The sequence below is a fragment of the Nothobranchius furzeri genome, chromosome 1 (assembly GCF_043380555.1).
Source record: "Nothobranchius furzeri strain GRZ-AD chromosome 1, NfurGRZ-RIMD1, whole genome shotgun sequence".
Classification (NCBI taxonomy): Eukaryota; Metazoa; Chordata; class Actinopteri; order Cyprinodontiformes; family Nothobranchiidae; genus Nothobranchius; species Nothobranchius furzeri.
In genome coordinates, this window is record NC_091741.1 from 77,538,205 (window position 1) to 77,560,298 (window position 22,094).

Here is a 22,094-nt window from a genome sequence, read left to right on the forward strand (position 1 = left end):
CCAGGGGATTTAAGGAGCGGTGTGACACAACTCCAGTGTCGGTTGATACTCTCACCAAGGGTAGCTTCTAGCCCAGTATATCTCCTGAAACTCCTGCGAACTTGTCCTATGAAATCCTGTGTGTTCTTGTTCCAGTATCTCGCCTCGTATCCTCTAACCACGCCTGGAGTTGTATTCCACGTCCCGCCGTTCAGGATCCTCTGGCCTCCTCTCTTCATCGCTCGCCTGCCTGCCAACCTACACCCTGGGCTCATACAACCATCTCCTGACCACCTCCTCTTCGGTCAATGGTCCTCTCGCCTCTCCTCAACTGATCTTCACCCAGTCCACCACCGCTAAGCCCTGGTCTATGACTAAGAACAATTCTACCCAGAAATAGATTCTCTTGGTTCTCTGGTTCCGGCACAAGTTTCACGATTGTTTATTCTTTCGTTTTAGATTCCAGTCCCGTCCTGTTCCTGTTTTTCTGGAGCAGTGCCTTTCGTTTTCCTTATCCTCCATTAATAAATCACTTTACTATTTTACTTGGTTTTTGTGTGTGTGTGGTTCTTCATGTCCTGGTGTTGAGGGTCTGACCTCATGAGGAAATTACTATGCAGTGATTTTCTCCAAAATGACTGTGCTTAAATTGCTCTGAAAAGCAAATAATCACATCAGCGCCAAGAAACTTCATTTCCCATGATGCTTTGCACACGGAAGCATTGTGATGACGTCACCGCCTAGTACCAGAAACACGTTCTGCGCATGTGCGGGAGGCCGTGGACTTTTCCCGCGAACTAAGACCATAAATCTTCAGCAGAGACAAAGAAACCTCGTTCTTTTGCCCAGGATACCTGGCGGTGAGGACACGCTTGTCGAACGCTCCGACTTCTTTGAGCACGCGGAAGCTCTAAGTGCCAAGTTGAGCCACGGAACTGCTGGAAACTAAACTGCAAGCCCATCAGATCTGCTCGTTTCTGCTCCCCTCCAGCTGATGTTTGAGGACACAGAACTGCGGAGGGAAACAACAACTCCATCCAGCTCTCAGAAACGCTGTAAGTTATAACTCAGCACAGAAAGAAACTTTGCTGTCTCTGTCCAGCCCGTGGAGAAACACTCGTGAACGCCAAACAACGGAGAAAGCATCAAACCGACGGATGACGCCGGAAACTGCGGAGAAAAACGGAGAACCGTCAAGTCATAACAGCGGGGGACGCCTTGCTGCTTTGGTGATCAGGAAACTCATTTTTTTCTCTCCTTTTCTTCTCCCGTTTCCTCTATAGTCTCAAATAAGCAATAAACCGCGTCTATTGCTTAAAAAGTAGCTTCGTGTTTTCCTCTTTCGTCCCAAACACGTCCGTCGGGTCATTTTGAAAGAATAAACTGCTTATTGATCATTGTTTGGTATCTTAAAATGGTTTCTGTCATGGCCAGGCTGAAACTAAAAGATATTAATTTGTGATTAATCTTTTGTGTTGTTTCATGATCTTTTGAAATGTTTTGAGTGATTTAAGGTTAAGTTACTACTGATTCTAAGTGCTTTGGAAGTTAAAGTGCAAGTTGCCACCCACACTTTAGCCAGACAAAGGGGTCAGCCATCTTGTATTCAAGACTCCATTTTGAATCCATACACACGCACACACACACACACATACACACTACTCCTTTGTGAGAACAAAGGACCCCATTCATACATCCTCCATCACATGCAAACACATCCATCTTCAATCATATCACACGGTTATTATTCATCTATTCCACTGTTTATTCATTTGACAAATTGTTAATTAAACGTTATAAAATTCAGATTTTCGTCTCCAGTAGCTTTGTTGTGTCGAAGAGAAGTCTCTGCTCCAAGGATTCTACGAACTTCAAGAAAGACTGATAAGAGTTTTGGATTCAATTTTTCCCCGGAAAAAGGGGAATGGTGCCCCGTATATCTAAGAATATCTTAATTAATTAATAAATCAGTAAATATTCCCATATTTACAGAATTTATTGAAGAATCCAAAAGTAAGTTGAAGCTTACTAATTGTTCGCTCCTAATAACCCCAACATTTTATTGGTGCCCCGTGTGAGGCTTGGATACACAGAGATTTCTATCCGGCACAAACAAACAAATAAATCCAAAGAGCTTGAATTAAAAATAATCCGTTGTTCAGCCTTGAACCAGCAACAGAGTGGTGCTGATTTCGCTGAGCAGGAAGCTGCATCGAACTCTCACCAGTAACTCAGTGCTTCTTTAAAGGTGCAACGTGTAAATTAATTCTGGTTGACCTTTTAGGTTAAAAATTCAGTTTTTCCTTAAAGGTGCAACGTGTAATTAATTCTGGCTAACCTTTTAGGTTAAAATTCAGCTTTTCCTTAAATGTGCAACGTGTAATTAATTCTGGCTAACCTTTTGGGTTAAAATTCAGTTTTTCCTTAAAGGTGCAACGTGTAATTAATTCTGGCTAACCTTTTAGGTTAAAATTCAGTTCCTCATTAAAGGTGCAGCGTGTAAGTAATTCTGACTAACCCTTTTAGGCTAAAATTAACTGCTAATTTAGCGACTTTAACTCACAGTGGCTATTATAACTAACTGAAACCTTCACTCAAAGACTGATAACACCTTGTTTGCTAATATTCTGAAGGAATAACTAGCATATTTAACACTGCAAGTGTTGTAAGACGTTGCTACGGCAACGCACCAGCTTTTGCTAAAATACTGAAAGGAATAGTATTTTAAGCGTCAGTCACGGCATTCCGTGCAATCTTAAAACGCTAAAACCTGTGCGCACAAAGGTTAATTTAGTGTTTTTCTGCTACAAAGCTAGCAGTTGCTGCCAAAGGTGCAGCCTTGAGCTATCTGCAGAAGCTCTACTAGGCTATTTTTGGTTCGGTTGTTAAAATGGAGGGACAGAGTAGTGACCTGACCAACTCCCAGCAACCAGGTGGCGCTGCGGCCCACGACTATGAACCTGGCCTACTTTCTGGACAAATATTGTCCAAACTGGTCGCGGTTGCTCGAGAACCCGACTACCCTTCTAGGGATTTAACTGAAGAACAGCGTAGCGTCGAGCTAGAAGCTGTAATCGATCAAATAGAAAACCCGGATGGTACAAAACCAATCCAGGTTCACTTAGCTAAGTTAGCCCTGATCCTCTATCAGAGAGGACTCCAACGTGGTCAGAAGATCATGAACCTCCAGAGTATGCTAGCTGAAAAACAGCGAAATGGAAGGCTGATCGAGGAAGACGACACCCGCACCGATTCTGGGGAAGATGGGGAGGAGACCCCGCCCCCTTCTGCTGATGACAACAGACAGTGGGAAGGGGGGAAACACCTTGACTCTCTGGACGGACGCACGCCGCAGGGGAGAGATGAAGCTTATCTGTCCCAACCTTCGGCCCCGTTCCCTACACACACTCTAGGGTATTCAGGACCACCTAGGGGCCGAGGGCAGTTCGCCCTCGAACCCCAGGTTGGACCACCACCCTCATCTTCACGGCCTTCTCAATCAGTGAGAAGTCGACCAGCTGAGCGGCACCTCTATTTAGACCGCTCCCCCAGTCCACGAAGGGTGCAAGGTGCCGGCTGGGGTTATCCACAAGCCCAACCTGCACCTCAACCATCCACCCATCCTAGCTACTCCGGTATTCGGCATGCCGATAACCAGCTGCAGGACAAAGCATCATACGCCAGTCCGTACCCGGACAAAACGTATTACGCAGATGCCCCAGTTGAAAGACGCAGGCTGCACTACGCAGACGTGCCCCGGGAGGAGGATCTCCCAGGACACCCACGTGACGTGCCAGCAGCCCGCCACAACATGCCGGACCCCGATTTGGGCCCCAGGAGTCAACATTGGGAGCCCAGAGCACAGCAGCGATATCCAGCGCCCTCTGAGACAGACCGTGGGTCAGAGTCAGAGGATGACGCGCCGTACCGTGAGTCAGGGCTCCGTGTACGTCAAATTGAATCGCTAGCTAAAGACATAGAACGCTTTGATCCTAACACCAATGAATCCAATGTTGACGATTATCTCAGGGAGATAGAACGTTGTCTGCTTGATCTTCCAGCACCCTCTTCAAGGGAAAAGCTCAAGCTAATTTGGAAAACTACATCTAGAACGGTGCATGGTTTCATGGAAACTCTACCATCTGACATTCGAGATCGGTACTCCTCGCTCTGCCGAGCGTTGAGGGATGAATACGCCACGTATGCAGACTCCGCGTCAGCTACAATGGGGGCCTTCTCCATCAAACACGGGAGGAACGAACCCCCCAGAGAGTATTATCGCAGACTCAAAAGTGCTTATTTCCAAGGTCGAAACGGCCCTGGGCTCGAGGAAGACCCTGCCTTCAGATCCCTGTTCATTCACAACCTGCACGAGTGTGTTCGCTCCGAAGTCTCAATGTATTGTCGGATGAAAAAACTGACAACTCAGGAGGTTAGGAGATACGCCCAACAGGCTTGGGAAGCCGGCGGAAAGCCCCAAAAGCCTGACGCACATCACCGTGTCATGCACCTAGCTCCCGACACCGAGCCGCGTTTGGAGCTCGAAGGCACAGAAGCTCCACCCACTAAGCCAAAATCTGCTAAACCTAGACCTGTTAAACCGCGAGAGCAGTCCCAATCTCCTCAACAGGGGAAGGGGGGTGCTGATTGGCCGCCTAGGTCTGGACAATCAGACAGGAAGTGGCCCAACCAAAACCAACGGCAGGCAGGTCGGAACAGTGGAAGGTTTAAGGAGCGCCGCCCACAGGTAGGTCCCGAACACAAGTCCGCAGGTGAGTACTTGACCAAAGCCGACCTCCAGGAGATGTTTCAGCAGTTCCTAGCTAAACAGAAGGAACAGCTGAGATCTGCAGATGAGACCCCTGCACCAAAGTCTGCTTCTAAGAAGCCAGACTCAGAGCCAACGTCCGCATGACTAGGCGTGGCTCAACCCCCCAGCGTGGCCAGGACTTACCTGATCAGTTGGGGAAACACTACTGGTAGACCACAGGAGTCTCCTGAAATCTACCCCCCAGAGAAACCAGATACTAAATTTCTGAAGTTCCTTGGTGACTTAACAAACCATGATCATGCTCGCCGTTTGTACTGTAGCACCAATCTAGGTGGATGCATACAAGTTGATGCTCTGCTGGATACCGGCTCAGAAATCACCCTGATGTGCTCCACATTGTTCCATCGCGTGTCTGACACCATGCGGTCGCTCGGGAAACCAGTCCAGGTTGAACCTTGTGACCTGAAAATCACCAGCTACACCCAGACCCGGGAGTGTATCACTCACCAGGCGTGGCTGGATATCACCTTCCAAGACATGACTCTGGTTCACCCGTTTTATGTCTGCCAGCTAGACACTGAACCACTTCTCATTGGTCAGGACCTGCTTGAACGTCTAGCTCCCCTCATCGACTGCCAGAAGGGTCAACTGTGGGCCCAGGTGGACACACCTAAGCCCTGGAACCCAGATAGCAGCCGACCATCCTCCATTCTTGAGGTCAGCATAAGTGAGCCGCAAAACCCTTGTTCCAAGGTCATGCCCCTCCCTACGGCTCCCACAGACGATGACCGCCTGCAAAGGCATGAAACCGCTCCTGGAACTCCGTTCCGCACACATTTATCTTTTCTCTGCTCGCTGAAGAACGTCAGCCTGCAGCCATATGCACCACACATAGTTGGTGGTCTTACCATCAACTGCACCCACATCTCAGATGCTCGCCTTGCTCTTTGGTCTGAAAAGTCAGCCATCAGCCAGCAGACGTTTGAACACCTGCATCAGAAGGACCCCCTTCTGGTCAGTGTGACACGTAGCCACCGGCTCTTGTCAGCTACTTGGCCGCAGAGGCTCCTGAAAGCGCCAGAGGTCTGCTCCCTGACTATCCAGCTTGGAGCAAGACAGCTCACACATACATTCAGCATCATACCACAGCTTGATCCACCTGCACTCATTGGAGCAGATCTGCTGGTTCGACTAGGTGCTCAGCTGGACACTTGCAATCAAGTCCTTTGGGCCCGGGCCACACCTTCCTCTGAGCCTCGCTCAGAAGGCCGTGAACACTTGCTGTCCGGACAGACCATTCCACAGGCCTGCCGTGCAGTGGTTGAGGCCAGCACGGTTCTGCCCCCACTGGTCAAAGGAGTGCCTGTTCGTCTGACTCTGATGAAGCATCAGAAGCTGCCAGGCACACAGGCCTTCTTCCAGCCATCACCACACTTCTTGGAGCTCAACTTAGCCGTCTGTGGCACGCCACTCTTGGAGCTGAACAATCGTTCTGCGTACTTGTTGGTCGAAAATCCGACCCAGAGTCCTATCCACCTGCCGGCAGGAAAGCCCTTGGGCATGCTGATAGATGGCTCATTCCATGACTTCGAACTTTCATTCCCCGTGATCGGACAACTTCCGTTGTTCTTGAACGACAGACAGGTTGGTGTAGACACATTCAGTACTTTCCCTTCACAAATGATTACCATCAAGCGGCATGAAGCCCTTCCTAAGGAACCCATTTGCAGTGCAACCTTAGATACTGACGGCGGTCAGTGTCTAACGGTTTTTGCAATAAATACTCAACCCTCTGAGTCACCGGTTGAAAGCCCGGAACACCAGAGACCCTCCTCCTCTGAACCTTATGACGGCTTCGAGGCCGAAGTCAGCCAGCAGCTTGACAAAGCGGATGCGCTGGAGTCAGAGGAGCAGAGAGCAGCGCTTAGAAGCCTGTTCTATGAGTTTCAGTCCATCTTATCCAGGGACTCCCTGGACTGTGGACTCACAAACCTGCACACGGTTCGCATTCCGACGAACCCGAATGCCCCTCCTACTTTTGTACGTCAGTACAAGATTCCCCTCGCTGCTTATGAGTCGATCCAGGAGATCCTCGATCAGCTGAAGGAGAAAAACATCATCAGAGAGTGTAACTCCACTTACAACTCTCCCATCTGGCCGGTTCTGAAACCGACTGGGAAATGGCGTCTCACCATAGACTATCGTGCACTGAACAAACAAGTACCTCTCTCCAGGTGGCCTATGATCCATTTAGATCAGGAGCTAGCCAGAGTCAGAGATGCTCGTTTCTTCTCTACGGTTGACGTAGCCAACGGCTTCTGGACCATGAAGGTTGAGCCGGCGGACCAGTATAAACTGGCTTTCTCCTTTGGAAATCGCCAATATACTTGGAACCGCTGCCCCTTTGGCTACTCTAACTCACCTGCCGAGTTCAACATCTTCCTCCACAAAGCCATGTCAGATGCTGCTTCCAGAGGGAACCTCATATATGTCGATGACATCTTGATGAGGAGTCGAACCTTCGAGGAGCACCTGGCCGAACTCCGTCACGTGCTGCAACAGCTCGCTGACGCCGGAGCTAAATTGGCGATTCTCAAGGGACAATGGTGTCGAACCAAAGTGGAGTATGTTGGACTGCTGGTTGGCCCTAATGGAGTCGAGCCCCAAGCGGGACGCATTAGAGCCATTCAGGACATCAAAGCCCCAGCTAATCTGACTGAACTCAGGAGCTTCCTCGGAGTCTGCAACTACTCCAGACAGTTCATTGAGGAGTACGCTGAAACAGCGAGGCCCCTCACTGAGCTGCTTCAGAACGACACACCTTTCGTGTGGGACAGACCCCAAGAACTCTCCTTCCAGTTCCTAAAACAGAAGTTGGCGTCCGCACCCTGTCTGGCTTACCCAGACAAGGATAAAGAGTTCTACATAGAGGCTACTTTCTCCTCTCACAGCCTGAGCGCTGCTTTGAAGCAGAAACACGATCAGGACATGAGAGTTGTGGCATACGCCAGCAAGCCTCTGAGCAAGGTGGAACTCCAGTTCTCAGACTGCGAGAGAGCTCTCCTCTCTACAGTCTGGGCCGTCGAACACTTTCGTAGTTACATCGGTGGACAGAAAGTGATCATTGAAACGTGTCATCAGCCTGTTACCTTCCTAAACAGCCAGCGTCTGCGCGAAGGAAGAGTGTCAAACAGCCGCATTGCGACGTGGATGATGGTGCTCCAAGGATACAACATTGAGGTCAAGTATGGTCAGAACACCAAGCTAGCGCTAGGACAAGGGCTAGCAGGCTGCCAGCACTGTGACTCTGACTCCGTCATGGGCCCCCTGGACACACCTGCCGCAGTCTACCCAACCGCATCCAATCATCGCTACTTTGATGAGAATGTTTGCCAAGGGCTTCCGAAAGTTTACACTGACGGATGCGCCTACCTTCACGAAGGCCAGCTCCGTGCCGGGGTTGGAGTCGTTTGGGTGGACTGTGACACTAAGCAACCAAATCACTACCGGTTGGGCCAAAAGTCTAGTCAGTACGCTGAAATTGCTGCAGTGTTGATAACCCTCCAGCAGGCGGCAGCCTTGGACATCACTCAAATCGTCCTTTGCTCAGATTCAAACTACGCTAGACACAGCTTCATCTCTCACTTCCCCATGTGGAAGGAGAATCACATGAAAAACGCCAGGAACAGAGATGTGAAACACTCGGAGTTATTCCTAGCGTGTGATCTGCTCACCACTGAGAAAGGCATAATGGTCTACTGGAAAAAGGTCAAAGGTCACTCCAGGACCATAGGTCCAGAGAAAGATGGTAATGACGAAGCTGACCGCCTTGCTAAGCTCGGTGCTGACCAGGGAACCTGCTGGGAATTCAAAGACGAGTGGCTTCCACCCAAGGCCGTTCACGAGGTCTGCGCGATTACTCGTCGCCATGCTAAACATGCAGACGAACCTCAGAACGTTGGGGTACCCGTGTTTCTAGGCAGACAACCACATGATGCGGACCTAGTCACCATGCAGGAACAAGATCCTGACCTGAAGCTCATCCGCGAGCTTCTCCAAAAGGGCCCGATGTCTAAACAACCATCACCACCTATTGGTGCAAGCCAAGATTTGGTAACCCTGCATCGTCAACTCGCGCATCTGAAACTACAGAACGATTTGTTAGTTTACATACGTGACGATCACAGCCCGCCGCGCTGGGTTGTTCCACTCGACCACAGAGGAGTGATGCTTGCCTACGCCCACGACACTCCGGTTGGAGGTCACCGCGGAGCAAAAGCTACCCTCGCATCACTGACAGAAGTAGCATATTGGCCGTCGATGTCCAAGGACGTACACAGCTATGTCCAAGGCTGCCTCATCTGTGCCCAGTTTCAACCCTCCCAGCCGCTTGCTAGAGCACCACTGCAACGCAGGGGAATAACCTTCCCTTGGTCCCACCTGCAGATCGACTGGGTTGGACCGGTTCCCAAATCGGCAAGAGGAAACAAATATATGCTAACTGTAACTTGCAGTTTCACAAAGTGGGTGGAATGCCTTCCAGCGCCAAACGATACAGCTGTCACAACCGCTGTACTGCTGATTAACCACGTTTTCAGTCGATGGGGACTTCCACTCTGCATTGACTCTGACCGAGGAACTCATTTCACATCCAGTGTAATGACGTCCCTGTTTGAACTTTTGGGAGTGGAAGTGAGATTCCACCTCCCCTATCACCCACAGTCATCCGGACAGGTCGAACGGATGAACCGCACGGTCGTCTCTATGCTCAAAAGGTACGTCTGCTCCACTGGGAAAGACTGGGACGTCAAGCTCCCTCTGGTCCTGATGGCCATACGGTCCACTCCACAGCGATCCACTGGGGTTACGCCCTTTGAGATGATGACCGGCAGACTAATGACTCTACCACTGCACCTCCTGTATCACCCAGAGGATGTCAGTGTTGCCACTGCCTATACCGCTCATCAGTATGTGGCAGACTTGAAAACACACCTCAGAGCTACGTTCGCGCACGCTCAGAAGAAACTGGAGACCAACGTAGAAGGCGCTAAAGCCTACTACGACCAAAAGACAACCAGCCGCGAATACGAGGTGGGTGACAAAGTATTCTACTTTCGGTTCGCCCAACCGGCACGCAAAGCTAAGAAGTTCCTGCCCTGCTGGTCAGGACCATTTGAGATCGTGGCAAAACTCTCTCCAGTTGCATACAGGTTATGCATCACCAAAGCGAGACAGGAGCCTGTCTACAAATGGGTGCATGCAAACCAAATCAAACCCTACGTCAAACCATCCCCGCGGGTACAGAGACCAGACTCCCCGCAGGAGGTAGACGTAGTCTCGACATAGTTCTATGCATGGAAATGGAAAGGGGGGGAAGTGCACGTTTAACCCACTAACATGTACTAACCGACAAAGAACCAAGCCCCCCCCGCCGTCATTTTCACTAACCAAGAGAAACTCCTTCCTAGACCGCTAACAGGATGTACCTACTAAAACCTTACAGAGTACTCTGGTACCTACACTAGGCTCTGATTAATGAATCTCTACGTGCAATCAAGACTTTGTCTGAAACCATACCTCAGGATATTGTGTACACACGAGTGGTGAGAGATTTGATGTAGGACCTGCTCAGGGAAGTAAGTTCCACGCTGGACAGCTTGGTTGAAAGTCGTATTTCCCCGTACTTGGTACCACTGGACCTGCTCAAAGTTAGCTTGACAGCTGCTACCCCTCTACTGTGCACCTTTCACAAATCCACCTAGCGTACAGCCTAGGTAGTGCAATTCCCATTCACGTTGATGCAGAAAATTAGAACTCGGTTTCCTGTTACATGTTCCCATAATTGTGACACCTCACATCTATAGGTTTAGGTCGATGCTGAGCATTGGTATTTGAAAGGACGGTAGGCATTTCCACTTTGAACTAGAAACCTGACACTCCATCACCTCAACCTCGAACAGCATGACTCAGAGATTGAGATCATGGACGCTTTCCAGGGTTATAACTTTGCCTTCGATTTAGAAATTGACCAACAATTACTGATTGAAGGAACCAAATTTGCTAAGTTCACACAAAACCCGCGTGAACTTACTTTGACGCCCAAGACGCTACATTGACACAGATTATACGACTTTAATCTGCACATTGGTCGCCCTGGGGATGGGATGGCTCATCACGGCCGTGATAGCTTATTCCGCCTACAGGCGTGTTAATAAACTCCAAGATAAGATGCACTTGCTCACCTACGGTGTGCCTCGTGACCGCGTTCGGGGAGAATCCAAGCGTGAATGTACCACACCTGTCTAAAGGGGGTGAGCAACATTTTCTTTATTATTTTGTAAACCTAAGAGTAGTTCTCATTTTAGTCTACCTCACATATTTATCTGAGTGTTGCAGTATGTCACATTCTTTATAAGCTACACACTGACTGTATGACCTAAGAATGTATTTTATGAGACCTCAAGGTTGCTATGAATTTTCTTGGATGTTATATGTTATATGTTTGTTTTTTTTGGGTTTTCTGTATTTTTTTGTTTCTTACTTGGTCACATATTAACTAGTGGTTATGTGCCGGCCCACCTCAGTCTGTCAATGACTCTGTCTGACGCACCAGCACATTGTAGTACCTCTTAGTTTTATGGTCCTTGTTTTAGCCCAAAGACTGTCCTGATCCACCCTTTGGACCAAAAAGGGGGGAATCTTGGGACCACATAGGTCAATGCGCGTTTGCGAACTATGGACCTCGTACATCACCGCGTGCTCCATAAACTGAACTGTATGGCCGGCGGTGAGATGCCTTTGTGTCCCCTCGTGGAGTTAACCGCCCACCGACCTTCCTCCTTCTACACTACTACCTCTCGCATGGACGACATCATCATTGCGTACCACCTGCGTGAGTGGCTTCTTCTCGTTATGCGCGTTGGGGACTATCCCGTTTCCTATCCTCTTTTGTTTTGTGCCTGACCAGGATCCAAGACAAAGACAAAGACCAAAGGTGCCAGGATCCAAGACAAAGACCAAAGACAAAGGCGTCCAAGGAGACCAACGTCCTAAGGGACAAACCCACCTGTGCTTCCGACAATCAAGTCGACATACGTTCATGAGGAACAAACCCATCTGTGCTTCCGACGATCGAGCTTTGGGCGCGATCCCCGAAACCAAAAGGGGGAATGTTGAGGGTCTGACCTCATGAGGAAATTACTATGCAGTGATTTTCTCCAAAATGACTGTGCTTAAATTGCTCTGAAAAGCAAATAATCACATCAGCGCCAAGAAACTTCATTTCCCATGATGCTTTGCACACGGAAGCATTGTGATGACGTCACCGCCTAGTACCAGAAACACGTTCTGCGCATGTGCGGGAGGCCGTGGACTTTTCCCGCGAACTAAGACCATAAATCTTCAGCAGAGACAAAGAAACCTCGTTCTTTTGCCCAGGATACCTGGCGGTGAGGACACGCTTGTCGAACGCTCCGACTTCTTTGAGCACGCGGAAGCTCTAAGTGCCAAGTTGAGCCACGGAACTGCTGGAAACTAAACTGCAAGCCCATCAGATCTGCTCGTTTCTGCTCCCCTCCAGCTGATGTTTGAGGACACAGAACTGCGGAGGGAAACAACAACTCCATCCAGCTCTCAGAAACGCTGTAAGTTATAACTCAGCACAGAAAGAAACTTTGCTGTCTCTGTCCAGCCCGTGGAGAAACACTCGTGAACGCCAAACAACGGAGAAAGCATCAAACCGACGGATGACGCCGGAAACTGCGGAGAAAAACGGAGAACCGTCAAGTCATAACAGCGGGGGACGCCTTGCTGCTTTGGTGATCAGGAAACTCATTTTTTTCTCTCCTTTTCTTCTCCCGTTTCCTCTATAGTCTCAAATAAGCAATAAACCGCGTCTATTGCTTAAAAAGTAGCTTCGTGTTTTCCTCTTTCGTCCCAAACACGTCCGTCGGGTCATTTTGAAAGAATAAACTGCTTATTGATCATTGTTTGGTATCTTAAAATGGTTTCTGTCATGGCCAGGCTGAAACTAAAAGATATTAATTTGTGATTAATCTTTTGTGTTGTTTCATGATCTTTTGAAATGTTTTGAGTGATTTAAGGTTAAGTTACTACTGATTCTAAGTGCTTTGGAAGTTAAAGTGCAAGTTGCCACCCACACTTTAGCCAGACAAAGGGGTCAGCCATCTTGTATTCAAGACTCCATTTTGAATCCATACACACGCACACACACACACACATACACACTACTCCTTTGTGAGAACAAAGGACCCCATTCATACATCCTCCATCACATGCAAACACATCCATCTTCAATCATATCACACGGTTATTATTCATCTATTCCACTGTTTATTCATTTGACAAATTGTTAATTAAACGTTATAAAATTCAGATTTTCGTCTCCAGTAGCTTTGTTGTGTCGAAGAGAAGTCTCTGCTCCAAGGATTCTACGAACTTCAAGAAAGACTGATAAGAGTTTTGGATTCAATTTTTCCCCGGAAAAAGGGGAATGGTGCCCCGTATATCTAAGAATATCTTAATTAATTAATAAATCAGTAAATATTCCCATATTTACAGAATTTATTGAAGAATCCAAAAGTAAGTTGAAGCTTACTAATTGTTCGCTCCTAATAACCCCAACACTGGGTTAAACAGCTTGCCCACAACATGACACACGTCCAAGAGGAAAGAGCCGTGGTGAACTCCACTTCAAACGCCATCTCCGTTGATTATGAGAAACTGAGTGTTGCGTTGTGTGACGTACGCTGCTCAGTGCTGATTGGCTCAGTTAGAAATCTCAGGGGGTGGGGTTATTTGCATGGGAGAGTTACCAGAACCATTCTCCGTGCAGAATTACACAGAGGATGAGTTTGGCAAGTCAGGCTTCTAGAGAACCTCATGGCAGCACAAAAATGATGTTAAAGGTAGTAGGTTTTGCACAATATGTCCCCTTTAAAACATTTACTGTCACCAGCCACACTTAATTTTTTGTGCTACTTTCCTCGGCCTATTTTATTGTCTACAATAAGAAACTTTGTAAAATAAAAAATTCCAACTGATGTGCATTAAAATAAATCAATCCTTTTGATTAGCAACTCACCAGCTACAGACTAATTGCCCTGAAATCTCATTTCCCCATGCTGATGTTTGCTGTACACATTAAGACCTGAATCCACATGATTTTAAAAACAGCTCTGCAGGCACATGACTAGCTGATTGTATAATTACATGAATCTGCAGGTGTACCCAGTGCATGCACGCGACAGCCAGAGATTACTGAGGGATAACATCTTATTTTTCACAAATATAAATGAGATAAATAAGACTTCTTTTGAGGACAAATTTGTTACAGCTGTTGGGTTCAGAACAGCGTGTCAACATTTTCAAGTATGACATAAATGCCCTATAAACTGACAAAACACAAAAGACGGCATGTAACTGTCACTGATTGCTACCTGCCAAATTTCACACAAATCTCACTGTGAAATACAACCCATAATAATCATCAGAATCAAGGGAAAATGACAAAAGGGCATTTACCTTTAAAGCCAATACATGAACAGATATTTTAATATTTTTCAGAGTCTTTCTCCTGCAGGAGGGAATAGTGCTGCTGAGAAATTAGTACTGATGCATTTAGAAATTGTTCATCTAAGTTTTCCACAAGAACTATATTTTGTTAGAGACCATAGCTGGAAGTGTAAATGATGTTTATTATTCTCTAATTAAATCCATTCATAGTACAACAGTCTGAATTAGATGTGATGCATAGTTGGTACATAGAAGGCCAAGACTGCTGCACTGATTTCATTGTTCTGATTATGAGTTATGGCTGTAGGACAAGGCAGAGTGATGCTGAACGGCAAGATTTGTCACAGTCTGAAGTCCTTGTCAGGAGAGGAATTTTTAACCATGGAAAAGAAAAAAAAATCCTCCAAAACATCCACACAAACACTTTAGAAAATGAAGCTGGGCTGTACAGTGTAGCATGTCGTATGTGTGATGAAAAAATACTCTGTGCGATAAACAATTTTTAGTCGTAGCACTTGTGCAACATCTTTTCAAGTTACTTTTCCCCCATTTATTGAACAAGGTAAATTGCTTGTTATTGTGTAAGGAAGATGCTGTTTGCTGACGCACAATGTGTAATCTAGGTGCTGTGGAGGAAAACAAAGAAACCAGCAAATAAAACACACACGCAGAAACAGTCCAAAGTTTGCGCAGATTAGCTAATGCTAGCGGGTAGCAGGCTCACGATGAAGCGCGGTTCCGAAAAGACATGATGGTTGTGAAACTAAGAATATCTAAACTCTACAAGCGGAAGTAACTTCCAATGATCCTGCTTATTCTTAGCTGTCTGCAGAGCCATGAAGCAGAACCGCTGCTGTCTAGTTGCTGCTTCGCGCCTGCTCCACACGCTGCAGCAGGAATCTGGAAATCCACTTTAGCATGTAATTCACAAACATGTCTCTATCTTCAAACATCATTCAAACTGGATTATTGCTAACCCGAACAAAATAATTTTGTCACAATTACATTTTTAGTTTTTGAAATTTAATGTTATTAGCATTTCCAGCAGCTTACTACAGAACATGTTAATGAAATACTTCAGTCTGATTCTATTGATCATAGTTTAACTGTGGATATATTAAGATATGTTCTTTTGACTAAGATGAGTGATATTAATACAAACCTAAAATGTTACTGAAATGCAGGTGAATTTTTTTCATAAATTATCTAACTATAAATATCAGATGGGAAACAGGGAACTAGACACCAATTTAATCAACACGTTCTCACTCCCAGCGCATCAAAAACAAATGCTTGGTCAGCCACCCTCCACGTCAGACCCCTGATGCCAAAAGTGCCCTTTTTCGTTACTAATGTGCGAAAAGGGGTTTTCCCCTTATTTGACTGCAGATCCCAATGCAGTGTAAAACTGAAGCGATGGGATGTCCGCTACCGTTGCATCCCAATGTAGCGTTACACTGACGTGATGGGATGTCCGCAGCCAGGGCACCAAACAAGCTCATTGTACCTCACCTTAACCTTATCCTCTTATTTAACCTTCCCCTCACCCCTACCCTAACCTTAACCATCTTGCTAGCGAACACGTTGGTGATGTGTCGATCGCTCTAAAAGCCGGCTCTATGAAGTGAACGGCGGGAGCCGCCTCGTGATTGGTCGAGTTTGGACCGAGCCAACGCGAGGGGGAGGTTTCAACTACCAAGGTGGAGGTTAAAAGTAGAGGGTATGTGTAACCTCCCCCTCGCCAGATGGTATGTTCTAACGTTCCCCTTGGGCGGCAAATACGAAAATTCACAGTCAGACTCTGACTGTCAGAGTCAGAATGCATGGGAAACAAACGCTTGATCGCAGTGAGAGTAACGTTTTAGGTAGCAAGAGGGTTAAGGTCAGGATGAGGGAGAGGGGAAGGTTCTAAATAGCGAAACGTTAAGGTTTAGGTGCGGTTAAATGAGCTGGTTCGGTGCCGCATCGGTTAAATGAGGGTTAAGGTTAGGATGAGGGAGAGGGGAAGGTTATAAATAGTGAAACGTTAAGGTTTAGGTGCGGTTAAATGAGCTGGTTCTGTGCCGCATCAGCGGATATCTAATCACGTCAGTTTTACGCTGCATTGGGATCTGCAGTTACAAAAGGGAAAAACACCTTTTCGCACATAAGTAACGAAAAAGGGCACTTTTGGCGTCTGGGGTCTGACGTGGAGGGTGGCTGACCAAGCGTTTGTTTTCGACGCTAAGGGTGTGAGAATGTGTTGATTTAATACATGTTTTGGAGCCTTTTTTAACAAGAGTCCGACATCACTGACAAATAATTTTGTAGTTTTATTTGATCTTTTAACAGCAGACCACGGTCTTGTTTCACTTGTGTAACGTCACGAATGGCCTCCGCAGGTCAAGTTCAGTTCTTGAACCAACCAAAGGACAAGGGACGGCCGCCTGAATCCTCACTAAGCCTTCTGTCATGCCGATAGAATTGCTCCGAATAAACACACCTGTAACCAGCTGACACACAACTCCTTCAGAGTTATTGATTTTGAGATGCAAATAGTTTAATCAGTCGTTGTGACCCAGAGACATCTCAGGACCGATTTGAGTCGCACTAAGGTCCTTCTACCAACCTCGTGCTCGGAGTAAACCATCTCCACCTGACATCTCGGATCCACAGAGGGTCTCCTAAACTGGGTGAGGAAGGCACTTCCCAACAGATGGCTTCTGATGCTGTTCTCTCTAAGAAACCATAAGTTTGCTGCAAAACAATATTTTTCACCCAGAATGCGTTTTTCTCTCTGAAAGATATCTTCTGAGACATCATCCATGCATCCAAACCTCGCATTTCATTTTAGCTTTTCATTCAGACACCGGTAAAGCTTTTAATAACAAGTTTTAATATCAAGCTGCTACAAATTGTCATTTTCAAATTGTCATTTCCAAATTGTCATCTTTGAAAGTGTTAGTAATAAATTCTTAATATTTTAACCCTGACTCTTCTTTGGAATGAAACACAGAAATAGTGTATATTTGGTTATTGAATAAGCAAAGATTCCATTAAGTCTTCTGTTTGATAAATACACTTTTGCTATTAATTTAAATATCTTACATTAAAAATTAATCTTTGGATTAAATATAGACCAAGCCCGTTTGCGTATGAACTTCTATCGATTATATTAATATCCTAAATATTTATATATGATAGCTTCATTTGCTAACTTGTTTGATCTTTTTCAGAATCTAACAAAGCTGATAGCAAACAGCGTTAATTCTAGTATGAAGTTTAACCATGCTACATAATGTAACACATTTTTTATGCTGGTGTTACAACTTTTTGTTCTGGGCTACAAAACCTGTGACCTTTAGCACCAGTGCTAAAAGCTAAAAATGTTAATGTACAGCCCTAAGCAAAGTAAGGGCTGTGTTTCAGTCCAGCAGTGCATCTTTTATGTATTTTCTTGTTGAAGACAGAAAATCTAACACTAGAGAGAAGCATCTGTGAAGAATGTCAGAAGATCTCTTCACAGATTTGGACAAGAGAGTTTTCATCCATATCCCAAGTGTTGGATCTATCATCAAAGATGCCTGCAGAAATACTAAAGATAAAATAAAACTATATCAGTGGAAATCATTGTTTTTTTGGGGGGGATAATTTTTTTTTAGCAAGAAGTTTTTTTTAAAGTGACAGTGTGTATTTTTCCTGGTGATAGGGGGCAGTAGATACCTAATATGCCGGCTTGTTCACAAACACGAGAGACACGAGCATTCCTTTTACTGATGTTTACTGCGGACTTGCATCTTCTTTAACTTTACGCCACATGAACACCGTAGAACTAATGAAAACGCATAAATCATGTACAAATTAACGTTAAGTTTGCTAACATATAAGATATAGAGTTTATAAATAAAGAATAAACATACCACTTTGGCCTGCTAATAGACAAACCGGTACACATGAAAACACTTAACTTTCTTCTCAAATGTTCTTAAATGGCACAAAATTGTCCGTTCGCATCAATAAAATCTCTGAAGCTACGAGAGACAGGAGGTGATGTCACAGCGCTCTTAAAAACAACTTATCAAATAAACCAATTCAAAATTACTCAAACATAAAAAATTATTATTTCTGTGCACCTGTAAATTCTACAAAATGTATTGAAAACATGAAAAATAATACTTTAAATACACATGTCAAATAAACTTTCTAGGGCATTCACAAAATCACAGTGCCATCTTGTGGTGAAACCTTGAACAAAAAAGTTGCTTAAACTGCCTTTACACCTAAATTGTTGCAAGCAAGCTGTATTTTTGTATTGGAGTAAGACCTTACCAACGGATGTCCATAAGGGTCAAAAAGGCCCAGGGAGTGCAAACTTCAGCAAAATAACAAGCACTTCAGACTCCCTTTCATCACTGGCAACAAGTGAATAGGTAAATGTGTAAAACAACAATAATTATTAATGGTGAAGGTGTTGTAACCATTTGTTACAAATCAGTACAAGAAGTGTGATTTGTCCTCAAGGGCTTCCGTAGAAAGAAACATGGCATCTGATATTGTGTCGCCCAGAGACTTAGACTTGCTCCCATGTATTTTAGACCAGATTTTTTCCATAATATGTTATGAAACTGCCAATATTTGTCAACATTTGGACATCATGTAATTAATTTTCAATAACATTTTGATTGATATTTCCAGAAATTAACAATACCAATTACATATTGTCCCATAAAGTTAAGTGTAACAATTATTTTGTCATTTGAAAAAGCTTTTAAATTGAAGACAGCTTAAACGATTTTTGATTTTAGAAGATTTTTGTCTTTTAAAGTAGAATAATTTTTAATTGTCCGAATACTCTGATTTAGAGGAGGTTTAAATATTCTGAGTGCCCCTATAGTGTTTTTATTGTTATTTTTTTTCCTTTTTACATTAGCAAATTATTTTGTATTTAAACTTCATCTATTTTGTATTAAAATTTCATGTAATCATTTTAAAGTTGACAATTAAAGGAAATATGACAAAAAATTATAAACTGGCGTAATAAAAAAATTATGTTCTTGATGCATGGGATCTACCTTTAGCATTGAAATAGGTCATTTTTGACAAATGACTTAAATTCCCACAACAGTTTATACTTTTCCTAAAATGGTTGAAAAATAAGGTAAGACCTAAAAATCTAATTTGATTATTAGGTCCTAGTAGTGGGGCTGCACAGTGGCACAGTGTCCTAGTCTGTCCTGGGATCGAGTTTGCATGTTCTCCCTGTACATGCGTGGGTTCTCTCCGGGTACTCTGGCTTCCTCCCACAGTCCAAAAATATGACTGTTAGGTTAATTGGTCTGTCTAAATTGTCCTTAGTTGTGAGTGTGTGTGCATGATTGTTTGTCCTGTGTGTCTCTGTGTTGCCCTGCGATGGACTGGCTCTCTGTCCAGGGTGTACCCCACATGCTTGCCCATTGACCGCTGGAGATAGACACCAGCACCCCATCCCCCCACCCCCCCACCCCGCAACCCTACATGAACAAGCAGGTTCAGAAAACAGATGGAGGGATGGTCCTAGTAGTGGTAAACAAAACACAGGTTGTTGGCAGTAACAGCAGTGATTTTTTTTTTTTTTTTGCAGTGTCAATGGGGGTGGGGGTGGGGGGTTGGGGGGATATTTGGCATAAATTAGACAAGCCACAGTTACTACTTTTGAGGCAGATAATTGGACATGGACGCCTGCCATTTGCTGGCCAAAGGCCCTAAAGCTCTTAGCTCATTTGCTGGGAGGCTGATCACCTTTTCAGGGTCACAATATAGAAAATCACCCCCTTGCAACACAGAGTTGCATCAGGATTTAGACTGATTGCCAAGGTTTTATCTGACTCAGGTTGGATATGACTTAATTTTCTCAAAGATTGCCATACTTACTGCAAACACGAACGTAGTTTTATGAGGCTGATTAATAGTGAGTAAATACCCTAACTCCTATACAATATTTGTTAAAGACAATTGGCAATAATTATACACTATCTTTAACTGAATGTTTATGAACATTCCCACTTGCCTGTAGTTTGCAGGTCGAGTATGATGACAGGTTGTCATTTATACATTACTGTCACCCATTTGCTACAGTTCAAGAAAATGCAAAGCAGGTATTTGTACAATAAATCTGCTTTGCCCACTGGTTTATGTAACCACCAAGTGGAGAAATATGCATCACTCGCTGGGTTTAGTGAGGCTGAGCCTTTGTAATCCACAGCACAGATACTTTTACAAATCCTGTATTTAATTAGATTTTTCCATTTAGTCATTTGCAGTCACAAGCCTAATTCCTGAATTATGCCTACAGTGAGTGTATTCCAAGCAAAGTCATGGTTTTGTCCTAAAAGTGTTCTACTTCTGTGTGTAGTGGTCCAAAAGGTACAGTTTCACCTGAAACATTCCCAGATGAGCTCAGCAGACCACCAACTGCTTTAGCAGAGGTTCTCTTGTCTTGATCAGACGATCAGTGTTACACAGGGGCATTCCTGGACCCTTTTTCATGTACTTCAGGAGTAGGCTCACCGAAAAGCTTAGAAATTAACTGGATCTTCCATCTTTATGTGAAAGTAAAAGAGTGAGTGACGTTCAAAGGATGTACACGATGTGTACACACAAAGCAAAACAAAGGTGGATTTTTTATAGGTACTTTGTATGGATGACAACTGGGTAGTTGGTGGAGTAATAGAAAACGATGATTCACATACAGAATGGTTACAGAAAGAACAAGATTATGGATACAAGCAGTTGAAGGAGTTTTCGTAGCAGTGTTTGGACTCTTCTTTAGCCCCAGATTAAAACATCACATTCAAGTAAAAAAATAAACCTTCTCCTGTTTTTGTTCTTTTTAAAACCAAATTTACATTACTAATGGTTCATATTGTTCAATTCTGCTTTGGATTGGGATGGTAAAATGTGCATTTAGGCCATGAAACCACAAAACCTGGGACCCTCTTGTTTTGGATGGGATAAGTCAACACTCAGTAAGGTAAACTGTAAATGGTCTGTATTTATATAGCACCTTCTTAGGGTTCTACAACCCCCCAAAGCACTTCACAACACAAAGACTCATCCACCTATTCACCCGCTGGTGGGGATGAGCTACAATGTAGCCACAACTGCCCTGGGGCGCACTGACAGAAGCAGGCAAGGTGGGTTAAGTGTCTTGCCCAAGGACACAACAGCAGCATTCTCTGGTCAGAGCCAGGATTGAACCTGCAACTGTTCGATTACTGGTCAACCCGGTTAAGAGCTCATAGAATCACAAAGTGTGCTAATAGGTCTACCTGATAGAAATACTGTTCACTGGAAGTTTAGGAAAATGTGAATCTTTGTGTTGGCAGAGCTACAGTTAGCTTGCATTGTAATTACCTCATAGGCTCAGAATGCTTGAATCCAGGAAAGAGCACATCATGTCTTGTTTGCAGAATGTTCCTGAAGCAATTCAGATTGGGGCAGTAACTTTAAAATGTCCTTTGAGTTAGAGTCAAGTTATGAAGAGAAGTATGGAAATGTCTGTGAAGTGGACAAGGAAAGCAAAATACCCAGTGATCACCTAATTTCTGATGTTCATCATCCCAACTGAAACTGTGCATCCATACACCCAGACCATGGGCACATAGACGGTAAACCATGAGTTACTGTCAGAATAAGACTGAGTGTGGTAGCTATCTGAGCCATGGCCTTCAGCTGCCAAGGTAACCAAAAAGGGACAAAAACACCATCCAAGCAAAGTTTGCAAGGACATGATTGGATATCTTCACAACAAATATGTCTTTTGATGTTTTTCAAAAATATCAGTACTTCTTTG

General features: G+C 44.9%; 1 protein-coding gene across 1 annotated transcript in view; it reads left to right on the forward strand.

Annotated features, from left to right (window-relative positions):
* Positions 1-565: 565 nt before the first annotated feature.
* LOC139069653 (uncharacterized) overlaps positions 566-22,094 on the forward strand; it is an 816,187-nt gene continuing 794,658 nt past the window's right edge. The window contains exon 1 of the mRNA XM_070550369.1: positions 566-2,289. The gene's annotated coding sequence lies outside the window, so the exon portion shown is untranslated. The remainder of the gene's footprint in view (positions 2,290-22,094) is intronic.